This window comes from Mustela nivalis (genome assembly GCF_964662115.1).
Source record: "Mustela nivalis genome assembly, chromosome: 5".
Lineage (NCBI taxonomy): Eukaryota > Metazoa > Chordata > Mammalia > Carnivora > Mustelidae > Mustela > Mustela nivalis.
Genome location: NC_139024.1, coordinates 55,202,686 through 55,220,061, shown reverse-complemented (window position 1 = coordinate 55,220,061; position 17,376 = coordinate 55,202,686). Strand labels below are relative to the sequence as shown.

General features: G+C 39.9%; 1 long non-coding RNA gene across 3 annotated transcripts in view; it reads right to left on the bottom strand.

The window, feature by feature from the left end:
- LOC309864654 overlaps positions 1-17,376 on the bottom strand; it is a 251,154-nt gene that overhangs the window by 201,691 nt on the left and 32,087 nt on the right. For all 3 annotated transcript variants that reach the window (XR_014311666.1, XR_014311667.1, XR_014311668.1), the window contains exon 2: positions 6,990-7,129. This is a non-coding gene — a long non-coding RNA (uncharacterized lncRNA). The remainder of the gene's footprint in view (positions 1-6,989; positions 7,130-17,376) is intronic.

The window sequence follows — 17,376 nt, the reverse complement described above, 5'->3', positions numbered from 1 at the left end:
ACATAGTGCTCTATTAATTTCCTATTAAGGGGTGCCTGGGTTAAAGCCTCTGCCTTCGGCTCAGGTCATGATCCTAGAGTCCTGGGATGGAGCCCTGCATCGGGCTCCCTGCTCAACAGGAAGCCTGCTTCCCTTCCTCTCTCTCTCTCTCTCTCTCTCTCTGCCTGCCTCTCTGCCTACTTAAGATGTCTGTCTGTCAAATAAATAAATAAAATCTTAAAAAAAAATTTTCCTATTAAATTTAACATGTCATGCGATACTACGTTTTTAGGTACATATTGAAAACTTTGACACTGTTGGGGTGCTTGGATGACTAGATCAGTTAAGTGTCAGACTCTTGATTTCGGCTCAGATTGTGATCCCAGGGTCCTGAGATCAAGCCCTGCAAAGGGTGCAGCACTCAGCACAGAGTCTGCTAGTCCCTCTCCCTTCCCCTCTACCTCTATTTCCACTCACCTGCGAGTGCTCTTTTGCTCTCTCTTGATTTTTCTCAAATAAATAAATAAATAAAATCTAAAAAAAAAAAAACCCACAAGATTTTGACAGTGTTTTTCTTTGGGCATCCTAGAAAATATTTAGCCATAAATTGTATATCCTATGTTCCTTTCTTCTTTTACTGTTTTTCCTTCTCCCTCCTTATTCCATTTGTTTTTGTAAATTCTCATTCTGTTCTAAGGAGATGATCTCTTTTGGTTCACAGGGTCTTCCAAATCCATATGAATGACAATGTAGCCGACAAAATTACCATAATTTGTGAAGTTGTCCCCCAACCTCCAGTCAGTCTCTTGTGGCCTTTTCTACCCCCTTGAAATTGTCTCCATTACCTCACTGGCATCCCTGAGCCTTCAAAATACTCTGATATGCTGAAAGAACTCAATATTCCCCTGGAAAGGACTGAGAGATTCCAGCATCCGAATTTTATTCAATAAGCGTTAAGCAAGGCCTACCTTTGTCAGAGAAAATGTTGACAAAGAGCTGCTAAGAGTTTTTGAAAGGTAAGTTCTTCTCTTTGTTTGCTTGTAGGAATACTGTGAATCATAATATAGATCTCAGCAGGTTTATGAGATTGCAAAAAAGCAGAGAGGGATGTATAGGGAGGCAAATTGTTTCCACACGAGCCAAGGCTAACTGGGTCTCATTTCCAACTTGACACTGACAACTGGACTCAAAGCCAGGGTCAAGACTCAGCAGAGATGAAGGAACAGGGTTAGAGGGCCAAGAGAACCATGTGCTACCTTTCTAAAAAGGCTGCTGCTCTGCTTTTCTTTTCCCCTTTAAGGGAATCTCTTTCTACCTTCACATCTGAGTCACTTACAAAAAATATAAATCAAAAGATTATTCAGTAAAAAGTACTTCTACTTGAGGGATGTAAGAACTTCACCCATAACTGGTTTCCCAATGACAGTTTCGTGGAAGGGGCAGAAGATGATCCCATATCCATGCACTGCTTATGTGTGGGAGTACACATCTGAAGAAGCAAATTCTAGACAGATACACCCATCTCATTTTCTTGAGAGAATAATGCCTAGAATGGGGAAAGAGCATGCGTTTTACAGGGTGAAAAACATTTAGCATGGAGTTAAATGTGGAGAAATAAAATTATGTGAAACCAACCCTTTTACCCATTGAATCACTTGGCACTTGTTTCCTAAGTGAAAAGATAGATAGAGCTGAGAATGTAAGAGTCAGTTGAGTTTATAAATAGATTTTGGAACTCAGAGCAAAAACAGTAGTTTTTGAAAGCCATGGTGTTTTTGATTTGCAAGTATCAACCTTTTTTAAATAACAAGGTGTTTGAGTACCAAAAGCTTGATTTTAAACATAAAGAGCCAAAATCCTGAAGGACCCATAAACAGAAGCTAAAAAAAAAAAAAAAAAAATAGTTGCCCTCTTCAGTTGTTCCAGTCTTTCAGAAGGAGCAGATTTCTGAGCTAGTGAGGGGAACGTTCAAGAGAGAAAAGAAATTGGGGCCCCTGGGTGGCTAGCACGTGGGTGGTTCAGTGGGTTAAGCCTCTGCCTTAGGCGCAGGTCTTGATCTCAGGGTCCTGGTATGGAGCCCTGCACTGGGATCCCTGATCAGCAGGGTGTCTGCTTCTCCCTCTCCTCCTGCTCCTCCCCACTGCTCATACTCTCTGTTTCTGTCTCTCTCTCAAATGAATAAGTAAAATCTTAAAAAAAGAGAGAGAGAGAACTAACTCTTATTGGTTCTCTGAGAAAGAGAGCCCTTTCCCTCAGCCCATGAAAAGAGCTAAGCCTAGGGTATGAAAACACTTTGACACTGTTGGGGTGCTTGGGTGGCTAGTTTGGTGGTGTCCCAAAAAGAGAAGTTGCATGCCTCCCTTCTCAAAGTATAGCCTAGAGAGGCTTCAGACTTTGTGATGGAGGCCCTATTCAACATAGCACCAGAACAGTAAGATGGCTTCTGCAAACTAAACCATCTAGACCAAGGAGCCTAAAAGCAGGCTAACAAAGTCACGGACACCCTACAGTGCTTAAAGACAATTTCCAACCCTTTAAAGATGAAGTACATAGGCTGGGAGTGGGTCTTGCAGTTTGAAAGAGGAAACTTCATAGAGGACTTGGTTGTGGAATCCAGGAACTATGGACATCAGGAGCAGATGCCAAAAGCCAATAAGGGATACTGTGTGGCATTGGCGAAGGTAGACAGAGAGCACTCAAGGAGCAGACTCACCTTCTTCACTAATGCTCTATGTTGTGATCCTATTGTAAGCATCCTGGAACTTAAACACAATTCAATAAGGAGAAGCAAGGAAACCTGAACTTGACTGATTGTAGAACCAAATTAGCCTTTACTTTGACCAAGTTTACCTGAATGTAAATAAATTCACTTTTCTGCTAGCTGATGGAACTGGCATCTCATGCAAACAAACAGATTTTATTTAAAAAAATAAAGCAATTAATTCGAACTTGAATTTTTCTAAGTTCAAGTTTTTCCCTGTGAAATTTCCACAATTTACATGTGATTTCTAATCCCTATTGTATTTTAATACAGGGTTTACTTTCAGATTGTGTGTGTGTGTGTATGTGTGTATTTTCACTCTTGTAATCATCCTTGTGATATCTTGGTTTACTTCCCTGGTTATTCTCCTGCACATATCTGTTGTATGGAGATTTCACTCCTTAGATTTTATGATATTGCTCTAAACTAAAAGAGTTATCCAATGCTTTTCAAAGTTGGTTTAGAATTTTTTGAGTAAAGATGCCAGAAAGTAGCTGAACAAATATGCCTTGTAGCTGTGCAAAAATAGAGGGGCAGAGAACAGCTAGCCTACCCTTCCCCAGCAAACTTAAGGAGAGGAACAACCACGGTTCTTTTGTGTCCTCAATCTTGCTGCAGTGCTTAGCACAATAAAACTGCACATTATAGATGCTCAATTAATAGTTATGTGTGGCATTGGATTGAAAGAAATAGAATTTAAGTAAATTGGTATAAGTATGGCTTGTTTTCAGTGTTCTTGATACGTTGATATACGATAGTACTTGCAAATAACTTACTTTGCCAAGCTCACTAATTGAGTAAAAGGGTAAATGGCTAAGTGCAGATAGGTGGGGAGGTAAGTGTAAATAAATACTAATCACAAGTGCACTGTTTTGAGAGAGCTTTGTTTGGCCTCTGTAGTCTTAGCATGGGATTGGTTCCTTAACAACCTTTCCATCCCTGATCTCTCAAATCTTGCTGAGTCTCCTGAGATGTTGTTAACCCTCAGCCTCGGTTGTTGTGGTGAGTAAAAAGAACACCACCTTTGGAACCCCTTGAATATTCAAGGCCTGATCCACTAATAGTATGACCTCCAGAAAGTTAATCAACCTCTTTAAGCTTTGTATTCTTGATCTATAAAACAGGAATAATATTACTACCCTCATTAGATTGCTGTAGATATTGAATTTGATGTAAAACATTTGAATGCTTAGCACTTTATTGGTAAAGTTCACAGCAGGGCATAAATTCAGTAGCTGGTGGCCCTTAATGAAATCATCACGTAAAAGTGCCATGACTGGATGCTATTCTGTAAATATTATTGGGATGAAAATGTCACTTATCTGCTCTCTCTTGAATATTTGGTGTGAAACAAAGGCATCTTTCTCTGAAGTGATAATCATATTATAGCACATGTATCTACACATACAATATATTGTGGCTAAAAGTGATGGATTTGTATTCCAAAGAGTTATCTAGGTATCCCCAAAGGTATTCAGAAATCGTCATTTATTATATTGTCATCAAGCAAAGTCATTTGTTCAGCACACCTCGGCCCATCTCTGTGTGCCATACTGGGTATTGCAAGTGAACAGATGGGATCCCGGTCCTCTGGTGGCTTCAGATGAAAACTTCCTGACACCAGACTATCTTACATAGAATCAACTGAGCAAACACCGAGTGAATAAACACATTTAAAAATTAAATAAGCACAAAGCATGTTAACAACATGAAGCATAGAGTTCAGCCAGGGGACAGTATCTTCTAACTAGGTCAACATGTAGGAAATAAAACATCTTAACATTCTCCCTGCTGGTTTAGAAAATATACAAGAAACAAATCACATGTGATCTGACTCTGCTGAACTCCCTTTAATCCCCATTCAGTTCCAAATACACTATGGATTTCCAAAAAACACCGAAAGAATATTAAGGAGTCAGACATGCTGCCGTTTCACTTATCTTTTAGGAATGCATATTCATTTTTGTATCTCTTTTCTGGCAGAGTTGTGAAAACTATGTAAAGCATTGTATCAATACGAAGCATTATTATTTTTATTATTTCGTGAAATTCAGCAATCTCTATGCACATGCCGGGGGCTATGAATGTTTTTACAATCCAGAATCAGCCACAGATGCTATTACTGCCGGCTTCTTTGCATACGTATCTCTGAGGGTGGCCTCATTTCTTAAATGTAGCAGCAACAACACGGCAAAGAAGCTATATGAAAAGTGAAACTCATTTAGTCTTCCAGATGTTCTCGTTAACATGACACCAAACAATGGAATGATTGATTGATTGACTGAACCTCCCCTTTGTATTTGAATTTTTGTGTATTGTGTCTCACAGAGCTATTTTTTTTAATATATAGATGTTATTTATTTATTTGACAGAAAGAAAGAGCACAAGTAGGGGGAGCAGCAGACAGAGGGAGGAACAGGCTCCCTGCTGAGCAGAGAGAGCCTGACTCTGGGCTGGATCCCAGGATGACAGGGAACATGGCCTGAGCCCAAGATGGACGCTCAATGACTAAGCCACTCAGGTACCCCTCACAGATTTAAATTTAATCCAACAGTTGCACCATCAGCATTTCTGTGAATTTGAGGTTGCCCATATATAGTGAAATAGCAGCTCACAACTCCATCACAATTCGGTTAGATGCTTCTTGAGAGCATGAGGATAATGATCGATTGAAGGCGGTTTTCTTATTTTCTGAGTAAACTGGGATGTCTTTTTGGTTTAATATCTTTACCACTGATCAGACAACTCAAACAAGAAACTGATTCATCCTTGACACCTCTTTTTGCCACACTTTCTGGAGTGCTTTTGGGTTCCAGCCCCATTTTAATTGTCCTACTTTTAAATTCTCAGGATCTTTACCTTGGATTTTGCTTTGGTTTTGTAATTTTTAAAAGGCAGTTCAGTGTAGATTGCTGTAAAAGTACGGCTTCTGCCATCAGATCAATGAGTTCAAACCTGATCCCACCACTGACTTGCTAGGTAACCTGTATAGCTTCCTCATCTATTAAATGGGGTTTATATTGGGACCTACTTCCTGGCATTGTCTTGAGTAGATAAGATGTGGGAAACACTTAGAACATACTCAGCACAAATATATTTAAAACCATGCAAGTGTTGGACATCCATTCTTCCTCTTCTGTTGTCATCCTCCTCCCAAATGTGGTTCTCTTTCCAAAATAATGTCATTTTGGAAATGTGTGAAAGCCTCCTCCCTGTAAACAATGCCATTCAAAGCTATCACCTCCTTGTCCCAGAGTGACAGTCCAGCCTTCTCCTGGCACATGCCCTGGTGCTTCAGCCACATCAGACTTCGCCATATTTTACACACCTGTGTGCTTCAGGTCTCCTAGCTTTGTTCACATCATTCTCTTTGATGAAAACACTCTTTCTTATAGTCGACCTGGTCGTAGTCTATGCTTCCTTCAAGCCCCCTTCACATGGCAAGTTCTTAGGGAAATCTTCCTTGAAACAACGTTAAGCAGAAGGAGTCATTCCTACATGTGTCCCTCCACTTGTCCAACACCAGCTTGTGACTCGTTACATTATCAGATATTACCATGACTTGCTTATGAAACTCTTTGTTTTTCTGAAGGAGGGGAAGGGCAAAGGGAGGGGGAGAGAGAGAATCTTAGGTAGGTGCCATGCTCAGCACAGAGCCCAATGTGAGGCTCGATCTCATGACCCTGAGATAATGACCTGAGCCAAAATCAAGAGTTGGATGCTTAACTGACTGAGACCCCCTGGCATGCCTATGAAACTGTTTTTACCCTGAGGTTTGTGTTCCTTGTATATATATATATACACACACACACACATATATATGGACAGTCTAGCATACTGTTTACAAATTCTAGGAGTCAAATAAGAGGTTATTACCCCTTATCAGAAATTCACTTCTCTCTTTCACAAGATTCCAAGTGGAGTCCTAATTCCTTCAAAAACTTTCCCATCAGAAAACAAAAACAAAACAAATCAACAAAAAAAAAGCCACAAAACCTTCCCATCTGCCTCAGCTCAAATGATATCTCCCACTTTCAACCCCTTTACTATTCGTTTGATCTGTCATTCATCTGACATTTATAAGATATTGCAGTGTGATTTTGGTTTCTTTTTTTTTCATGTATCTATAACTCAGATGTCAGTTAGGGCCTTTCTGCCAATTAAGATCTATTTCTGTGTGTCTCAAACCCCTTTTCTGCCCGTCCTTAACACACCACAAAATTCTGATGAATTGCTGGGTATGGTTTACACTTCTATTCATCTTTGGCTCTGAACCCTTTCTTCTTTTCAATTAATTCAGTGTGTGGATCATCTTCCTCTCCTATCCTTGCTGCTCTTATTGTGCCCTTGGTCAATACAGATGTAGAAATCAACTCCTTTCCCTGATGTCTGCAAAACAAAACCAACCAATGATAAGCAAATAAGCCTCATTCATATAAGATTTTATATAAATAATAGACTTAATCAAAAGTTTGGAGAACAGAAGAAATGTATATCACAATTACAGAAATATCTAGTCAGTTGATATTTTGCATATTATTCCTTCAGAAATGTGTGTGTGCGTGTGTGTGTGCGCGTGTGCACGCGCAATGGCACAGGGATGTATGTATCCTATGTCATATATTGTACAAGGAGTGAGCATACCTATCTTCACCTATCTTCACCAATCTGCACTCGACAGTCCTTATCGAATAAGTGAGGAAACCTAGCAGGGTCTAGATCACAATAGTCCAAAAAAGGCCACTCACCCTCCTGTCCGCCTCAATCCCTTCCCTGTCCCTTCTGGATCAACTTCTAGAAACTATATTTTCGTTCTGTTTGGTAGAACAATTCAGTTCCCTCCAGTTCTCTCTGCTCAAAATCAGCATCAGGCCTACATTTGTGTATGCAAATCTATCAAGGTCCTCAGACAAATAAAATGGCCTCTCGTTTAATAGGATGTAATTGGAAGACTGCTGTGTCTTACCCCAAAATTTGTTTTTCCTCCTTACACATATGTTTTATGGTGCTCATTAGATTTTAAATTCCTTAAAGACCAAGATAATCTTGTACTACTTTGAGCTCTCAAAACATATACTGTATCTTTAAAATTAGTGATTCATCCATTCAATAAATATATATTGAGCAGTTATACTGTACCACCATAAGCAATCCCCATTCTTGCCCTCAAGATGCTCTTAGGAGGACCTGATAGGTAGTCATAGGAACAGAGAGAGTAGCAATACAGTATGGAAACTTTCCTAACATTGCAGTGCAAGCTTCATTTTGGAGGGCCACACAAGAGGAATTCTGCTCAGAGTTCTCAACCTTGTCTCCAACACTTCCACAAGCCAGTATATTCTCCGGAACTAGAACGCAACACTCCACAATGGAGATTCCTACTCACTGTGAAAGCAAGAGGGAAGAATCCCCATTCCCTTTGGAAGGACAGAGCAGAAAAGGAGTGGGGTGGTACATGGGAATTTTCAAAAAAAACCTATAATCATCTGTCATTCTGAGAAACCTGCTCAGAGAGCATACCCTCGGGGATTCACTGATTAAAAAAAAACTTTTTTTAGGACGCCTGGGTGGCTCAGTGGGTTAAAGCCTCTGCCTTTGGCTCAGGTCATGATCTCAGGGTCCTGGGATCAAGCCCTGCTTTGAGCCCTGCATAGGGCTCTGTGCTCAGCAGGGAGCCTGCTTCCCCTCCCTCTCTCTCTGCCTGCCTCTCTGCCTGCTTGTGATCTCTGTCAAATAAATAAAATCTTAAAAAAAAAAAAACTTAAAAAAAATATTTTTTATGTATTTGACAGAGAGAGACACAGTGAGAGAGGGAACACAAGCAGGGGAAGTGGGAGAGGGAGAAAAAGGCTTCCTGCTGAGCGGGGCACCTGATGCAGGGTTCCATCCCAGGACTCTGGGATCATGACCTGACCCAAAGGCAGAGGCTTAACGACAGCCACCCAGGCACCCCGATATAAAACTTTTAAGATACAATTAAATTAGGACACAATTTTTCAAAAATGTGTTAATTCCATAAAATGAGAACACCTGCTTTAAGGTATGAAGCCCCTTCAGCTATATTGCACATGGATACTGAAGAATTGAAGAATTGAAAAAATTGAAGAATTGAAACAATTTTCTGAGCAGTTATTAGAGGCCTTTGATCTGCTGTATCCAGCAGAAAAGAGGAGGAAAAAAAAAAAAATGGGAGTGTTTGCAATCAATGGACTTGAATTAATGGGGGTCATTCACTGTGGCACTTAGTAGGACTCAGTTCTGTGGGCATCTTCTGACTCCCCCCTTTTGCACACAAAAATTTAAGTACTGTATGTCTAGCCACCCTAATCCGGTAAGGGTAGATCAGGGCCTATCTGTACGAGTGCCAGCGACTGGTAAATGTATCTGCATAGCAATCCCTGTGACATTTGCTTAACTCACTAGCACAAAGGCATAAACAACTTGCTTCAGGTCTGTTTGTAATGGCAGTATAATGAGGTCTCCAGAGTCCTGAGCTGAAAATGACTTGAGATTTCTCTTTGCGAATATACTTTAGTTGCTGTGAATTGGTTTTGCTTTATGCAATGCTCAGAATGAGAAGAAAAAAATCATTTCATAGCGATTTTTTTTTTCCAAATGGGAATACAGTCTCGGCTATTTTTAGATCATTGTTCTAAATCCTTAAGACTGTTTTATTATGTCTTTTTCAAATACAGCCAGGTGTATGTTGCAAGTTATTTGTTAAATCCTTTCTTTAAAAAAAAAAAAAAAAAAGCCAGTAATAAGCATATAATCTCCAGAGAACAATTTATTTTCAGATTGAAATCACCTGATAAATCCACCCAGCTCAGTGAAGTGGAAGTTTGTTTGCTTTTAGATCATGTTCCTCTGCTTTATAAAGTAGACATCTAAAGATCCATGCAAGACTACAGAGGAAATCACAATTTAAACCCAGACCATTATTTGCGTATTAAAAGAGCGAACAAGAAAGATACAGACAGAAACTAGGTAGAAACTTTTCCTTGAGAGAACTCAGATCTTCTGTAACTTAAATGTTTATCTCTGCTAATGGCCACTCAGGCCTTTTTGGGGTTTATAACCAGTCTCCTAAAAGGGCTAACTCAAAGAAAAAGCACCAAGTTAAATTTAGTAGAACATATATTTATTGACAGTTACTAACTTATGCATACTCATTCTCATTGCCAAAAGGAATACTTAAGTTTTATTACAAATGTTAATAATTGCTTTAAAGTATGCAGCCCCTTCAGGCTATCTCTTACATAGATAGGAAATGAAGAATTAAAACCATTTTCTGAGCAACCCACTCATTAAAACACTTTTATCTGCTATCTCCAGCAGAAAGGAGGAGAAAAAAAAAAAGAAGAAGAAGAAAAATGTTATCTTGCTGTTCCCTCGGAATCTTCTTCCCTCCAGAAATATGCATGATTTGCTTCCTCCTATCATTCAAATCTTTTTTCAGATGACACTTTCTCAGTGAGACTTTCTCTAAGCAGGGGAAATTTGTAACCCTCCCTCTGCCTCCAGTTCTATTGGTTTTCCAAGATTCTTTTTCTCAATAGCTAAGCATCTTCTAATAAGCTACGTAATGTACTTATCCATTTTGCCTATTGTCTGTTTCCTTCCTATATACGTAGGCTCCATGGAGGTGCAATTCCTGTTTCTTTTATTTTCTGCTCTATCGGCAGGTATCCGACTCATAGTGGGTGCTCAAAAAATATGTGTACAATAAATGATGGAGAGAATGTATGCCTTAGAGTATGTGGTCCTTTCATGCTACGTTCTACATGGATACTGATGTGAAGAACTGAAATAATTTTCTGAGCAGCCAGGTCATTAGTTCTTTGATCTGCTGTATCCAGCAGGAAGGAGGAAGAGGGATAATGGGAGTATATGCAATCAGTGCACCTGAACTGATGGAACTCATTCACTGTGGCACTTAGATGGGCTCAGCTCTATGGGCATCTTCTGACTCCCTTCCACACACAAAAATTTAACTACCCCGTGTCTAGTTACGCTGACCCATAAATTCCTGTGAACTGCCCTAAAGGACAACATACCTTTATGCTATAAAAGATCATGCAGTTGATGAGATTTTCAGAGTAACTTGGCAGACTGAAGCTATCACAGATTCTCTCCCACCACAACTAAATAAATTTACAAATTTTAAGTAAAACAAGACATAAAAAACTAAACCAGTAGCAATCAAACATAAGAAGAGGCACAGCCTTATGCCTACTCTGTGAAAAACATAAGCTGAAGAGGGGGAGGAGATGGGAAGAAAGATTATTCCAGGAACTAGTATAGCTACTAATAGTGAAGGAAAAAAATAAAAAGGGAGAGAGAGGACAAAGTTTTATACACACACACACACACACACACATATATATACAAACACACATATACATGAAAAAATATATATATATGAAAAACTAAATATATATGAAAAGAATACTTCCAAGGTAGGAGGAAGACCAAAGGTATAGAAAGTCCAAAGAAAGAAAACATAAAATTCTAGCTGTGTTCCCCCAGAATAAGGAAAAAAAAATTCCAGAGTTTATTATCTATTTCAAGTCCTTTTTTTTTTTTTTTCCCCCAGCTCAGAGCAAAGCTGCAAAGAGAAGGCAGACTATTCACAATGACCTAGGGCTAATTATATCCAACAAAATATATGCATCTAGCGGAAACAGAACACCAAAAACAAAACAAACAAACAAAAAAGATATGAACAGAAGAGACTTAAAACAAACTCCTTTGAAAATGATAAAGGCCCAGGATGAAGGCACAAAGGACCCCAGGTGTTAAGCCACTCCTTCCCAGCAGGTGATGAGGTTATAGGTCCAGCCCACAAGTTTTATCTAATAGAACCCCAGTTGGGAAGAAGCAGGTGAAGAAAGCAGAGCTTATCTCTGTGTGAGGAATAGTTTGCAGAATTTACCCTATATTGGATCTCTCTCCCGGCTTCAGACATGACCTCACATTGTTGTCGTAAACCCTGGGCAAGGCTTTGGACAAACTGGAGTAGTGAAAGCAGAAACGAGTCTCACAAAATGTGGCTTTCCAGAATCCAGATGAGCTGTCCTCCTTTCTCCTGTCCCTCCTACACAGAAAAGAAGCACAAGACACATTACCCAGCCCCCATGAAAAGCTCTAAAAGATACAAACCAGTCTCAAATACGATGTGAAAAGAGTAAAAGAGATCTCACTACCACAACATCAGAAAAAACCAAGCATCTTAAACACTAGTGACAGCTAACACTTATTGTTTACTGTGTGGCAGACACTAAGTACTTTACATCTATTAAGTCATTGAATCCATAAACAATCTAATAAGGTAGGTACTACTATTGGTACACAATTCCATACTCAAAACTCTAAAGTCAAATGTGTCTTGAAATTCAGATTTTTTTCAGATTTTAGAAAGGGAATAAGGTATCTATGCCATGAAAGACAAGATATCCACAGACCCTACAGAAATACTCTGTATTCAAGCATGTTAATATTGATCAAATCTATGAATATTCACACTAATTGGAAAAAAATAAATTCAATAAGGTAGCTTATATCAATTCAAATCAAGCCAGGTTTTGCCCCCAAATAAATCTGTGGCAAACATACACAAACTTAAGAATTTTTGAAGACTTTTAGACTATGGATTTGTAAGTAAGAGACTCAGACTTGTAGCAGGTACCCTTGAACGAGGGGGCTAATACAGAGGAAGGTTCAGGTCACAGGTTCCTGTCAGTCAAACAGGCAAATGTAATGAAACCTAGATAAAGACCCAGACTCCAGAGTCTAAAATTTTAACTCCCAGTTGATGGAGTCACCTGTGCAGATCCATTCACTCAGCAAATATTTATTAAACAACTACTATAGGAGCCAGGGATACAGCAATGAAGGAGATGGGCAGAGTCCCATCCTCATGGAGCTTATAGTTTAGGGGGACAATAAGCAAATATATAGTAAGTTCTAGAGGTGCCCCAGTGACTACCTTTCAGATTCGGTCCTCCTTAAATCCTTGTAAAACAGTAATTCAATTTCCCTTTGGTAATAGGGACCAGGCATTATGGCTTCATTGCTTCAGTGCCTTGGAGAGCCTGAAATAATGGGGATGCATTCTCTCTAATTTACTGCAACATGACTGTATATCCTAATGGAAACACCCATCCTTTGGGCAATATGACTCAACTCACCCAGCCAATGTTGCAAAAGTGCAAAGCAGAAATTCTAGATTATCAGGTATAATAGCAAGAAGAGTCACTCACAACTCCACTTCTGAGTTCCCAGATTATATGGTCCGACTGTAAGAAATGAGTTTCTTGGTCAAAGATGATGTTGTCAAGAACACCATGGCATTTTGCGGTTCTCTCAATAGTAAATGGTGGTACTAACTAAAGAAATGTGGGGGGCGCCTGGGTAGCTCAGTGGGTTAAAGCCTCTGCCTTTGGCTCAGGTCATGATCTCAGGGTCCTGGGATTGAGCCCCACATTGGGCTCTCTGCTGAGTGGGGAGCCTGGTTCCCTTCCTCTCTCTCTGCCTGCCTCTCTGCCTGCTTGTGATCTCTGTCAAATAAATAAATAAAATCTTAAAAAAGAAAAAGAAACATGGGAAAGGAAGACAAATCTTTCATCAGAACATCAGTCCTATAAGGATAGCCTCAATCAGTAAACTCAGTTTATCACTGGGTGGCTTGCTTGTTCCTCCAAAGAATGAAGCCATACTGACAGGAAGTAGATAGGATGGACACTCAGCAATAGCAAGTCTAATTAGCCTTGATAAAGGAGAGTCTATGCTGTCAAGCCTATGTATAGCTTCCATCCCTGATGGTATGTCCACTTTGTAAATGAGTCCTTTGGGCAGGCACTGTGGCTGGTAAAAAGAGGCTGATATCTACCGCACAGGTCATCTTGTCCCTTCACTACTGAGAGCCTGCCATGGATGGGCATTCCCTTTTTCTAAGGCCTTCTTGTCACCATATCTGCCATTTTTCTAAGAACCTGATTTTTCAGCTAACCTCCGAGCAGGCCTATGAGCCCATGCATATCTATACTTCAGGCCATCCTTCTAAGGACAAAAGACCACCAAATGGACTACTGAAGTTCTGCCCATTAGGAAGCTCTCCTATACCAGTGACCATGAAGATACGCTTAACGAAGTCGGTAGAAATATTTTAGCTCTCTGAAACCAGCCTTTGCCAGCCAATTATACACACTCACATGTAAACCAGGCTTTCAATTTCTCTTCTCCTATTCATTGGTCATAGGTAACTCCCCCTGGGGCTATATGTGTGAGATGAAGGAAAGGTGGTGAAGGAGAAAATGATACCATAAGAGCGTGAGCCACCTTTTCATCAAATTTACTAGCACCCTCTGGACCTGCTCCGACCCAGACCCACTGTGAATTAATGATGGATTGCTGTCAATTTAGGATATGGAAGATCAGAAAACACCAGGCAATGATGAGTTTCTCAGATCTTAGAGTCATTGGTGTCTCATGGCCAGTTATTCCATCTTTCTAAGGAACCCATCGCAAAACAGGGGCTGCTTCTCACACAGAGAATCTTGACAGTAGAAAAGGTCAGAATTTACTCTGAAATCCTGGGGTGTAAAAGCCAATACACAGTGATCCTCCTACAGAGGCTTGCTGGAGGCCATAGATAAAGCAAGAATCATCAGGTCCCAGTGTAAGGCAGCTCGTACCACAGTGCAAAATTCTATAGAGCTCCCTTTAGATCTCTTCTCAAAAATAATAAACTTGTAAGCAAGTCAGTAAATGAGTCAGAGTAAAATACACAAAGGTGGTTTATAGAGCTTCCCAAATCCAAAAAGGCCTATGCAAAATCATTTGTGGTAGACAGTTCAAGTTATAATAACTTGACTTTCACTTTAAGAGTATCCAGATAAACACAAGAATGTTAGAATTCCAGCACCTCACCAACATGGCAGATCCTCGAATTTTTGTGGAGTTTATCGCTTAGCCACAGACACACAAAAGTCTTACCAAGGTAAGTGCTATTTTTCACTCACCGGTTCTGATCAACATGTCATCAATGCAACGAATCAGTGTAAATTTTTGCAGGTCATCAATATGATCAAGGTGCTTCTAGTACTTTAAAACACAGAGCAGAAGAATTGACATAGTCTATTAAAGAATTTACTCTGGCCACTTTCTCTGTAAAAATGAAAATTGCTTTGGATTTTACTATTGGATATAGAAATTATTTCTTGGTTCTTATCATTATTATTATTATTAATTTTGATAGGTCATAGCTGCAAACAAGGAGCAGGACTGTATTGATTTACTTTAAGAAAATACCATATCTGAAGAGCAGCTATAATGGTATTACTACTTAAGTTAATGATAACCCATTGTCATTCTTCAAGATCTGCTTAGCTTTTCGACAAACAACATCAGTAAATTAAATGGAAGTATGACAAAACTTCTTGACCAAATATCAGAAAAAACACCAAGGGGAACGTGTTAGTATGGTTAGATAAAACAATATATGCAAAATATTGATAATTGTTAAAGTGGAGAATGAGTATATTATTATAACTTTTCGATATGCCTCTAGGTGTTTGAAACCTTTCCACAATGGGCTTATAGTTTTTTCATAATGGTAATTTGTTTAAAAATGATTCCATCATCTAACTCCAAAAGTCCCCACACTGACTGATAGGTAGGTCACAACGGCATAATGTGTATTTAGTGATCAGCCTCAACCCAGAGTATCTTATATGGAAGATCTGGGAAATTCCCTCTCCCCAAAGCACAATCACCCTATAAATGGCCTGTGGGAAATGCTTCAAAAAAGATTTATAGTTTACATTTGTGGCTGTGTCACTTTCGACAGGAGACTTCACAGAGACCCAGCTTTTCCTCAGTTATCCCCTTAGTTCTGAACTGTCTTAAGTCTAGACTTGATGAGAGCCAGTGAAGTCTCATAACAGAGTTTCTCTAATCCTGTTTATGCCACAAGGTTCTATAGCTCAGTCAATATCTTAGTAAAATACACATTCGTTTTATACCTATAGGCCACGATCAACTCACCACCACCACAGATTCCAGGTGAAGCAGTTGGCCACTCTGACCCTGCCTATAATAGAGACTGTGCCTACTTTGTCTCGCTAATGGTTAAACACCACCACCTGGCCTCTGCTTAGCCAGGATCTCATTATCCCCACTAAAATTAGGATCCCAATTTAATAGTGACACTTGAAACTATTATCTCCAGGATATGGAACATGATTCAGCAAAATTTCTCTGTAAAGAGACCAATTGTAAATAGTTTTTAGCTGTTAGAGCCAGTCTCTCTCATGACGGTTCACCTTGCAGAGCAAAATTACCCACAGCCCAAAGGGCATGGCAGCATCCCAATAAAGCTTTATTGATGGACACTGAAATTTGAATTTTTGTATCATTTCCAGATGACATAAAATACTTTCTTTTCCAGCCATGTAGAAACATAAAAATCATTCTTCGTTTGCATGTCATACAAAAGCAGGTGGTGGGCCATTGGCCTATGAGTCAAAGCTTGCAAATCCCTCATCTCAGCCATTAGAATCTATTCTCTCGTGTCCTAGCCCCTGGGTTTTGGCCCATCTAAAAGTAATGAAAAGCACCTGTAGTTCCTTTGGTCTATGTACTATACCCTATGTCCCTCAAGTGAATGTGCAGTTCTCCTCTGTGCCATATTGTGATTTAACTCTCCTTCTGAGTCTGGAGGCCTTGTGGGTAGGTCTAAAGGAATAGGCATTCTCCTGGTAAGGCAACAGCTTCAGGAAATACCATTGCAAGGCCTCAGGAAGAGAAAAGGGTGATTTCCTGAGACAGGGAAGGAGGAACTATTTGCAATAGCAAGGGACATTCAGGATGATTTGGGGATTCAAATCGTGTCTGTAACAAATGTCCCTATCTCAGAATCTCTTCTTTCCCAACCAGTGTTCCAACCTTAGCAAAAGAGATGCAGGCTTCACTGGAGCTGTAATTCTGTGACCCAACAATTGAGTTTTCGGTCTGATACTCATTCAGGTCTGTTCTGCAGCTCTAGGCAAGAAGGGATTCTTTTAAGGTCTCCATACAACCTTTCTGGTTCCTCACTTTTGTCTTGAATAGAAGGTGAAGTGATCTATTTTTATACAAGCTCTCTGGCATAGTCAGAAGCAGGCCACACTGCCTGTGATGTTTGTCAGCCTCCTTGTCATACTATCAGGGAGTACAACAGCTTGGTTATCTTCCAAAGCCTTGCCCTCACTGGCTCTGCAGCTCACATCACTACCAGAGTAATTGTGATCACGATGCCACCCATTGCATGTGGCCTATGGTCCCAAACATAGAGGTTATGCAGGAAATGGCTGTCAGCAAGCCAGTCTGAGAGTTCTATCTCCAGGGCCATTCCTCCTACGGACTGTATCAGTCAGGATCCTGGCAGGCAACACAGTTCACCGCAGACACTTCAAATAAGAGACTAAAAGAGAAACTGCTCAGAAAGGTCAAGAAAAGCGTAAGTTGAAGGTTAGTTCATGGTTAAAGGTTAGAAGTTAAAGGAAGGTTGGTCAAAGTTAAAGAAAGAACAAGGTCTGGCAAGATAGATGGAAAACAGTGGTAGAATACCATCCCTCTCCCCCTGGGACTGAGGA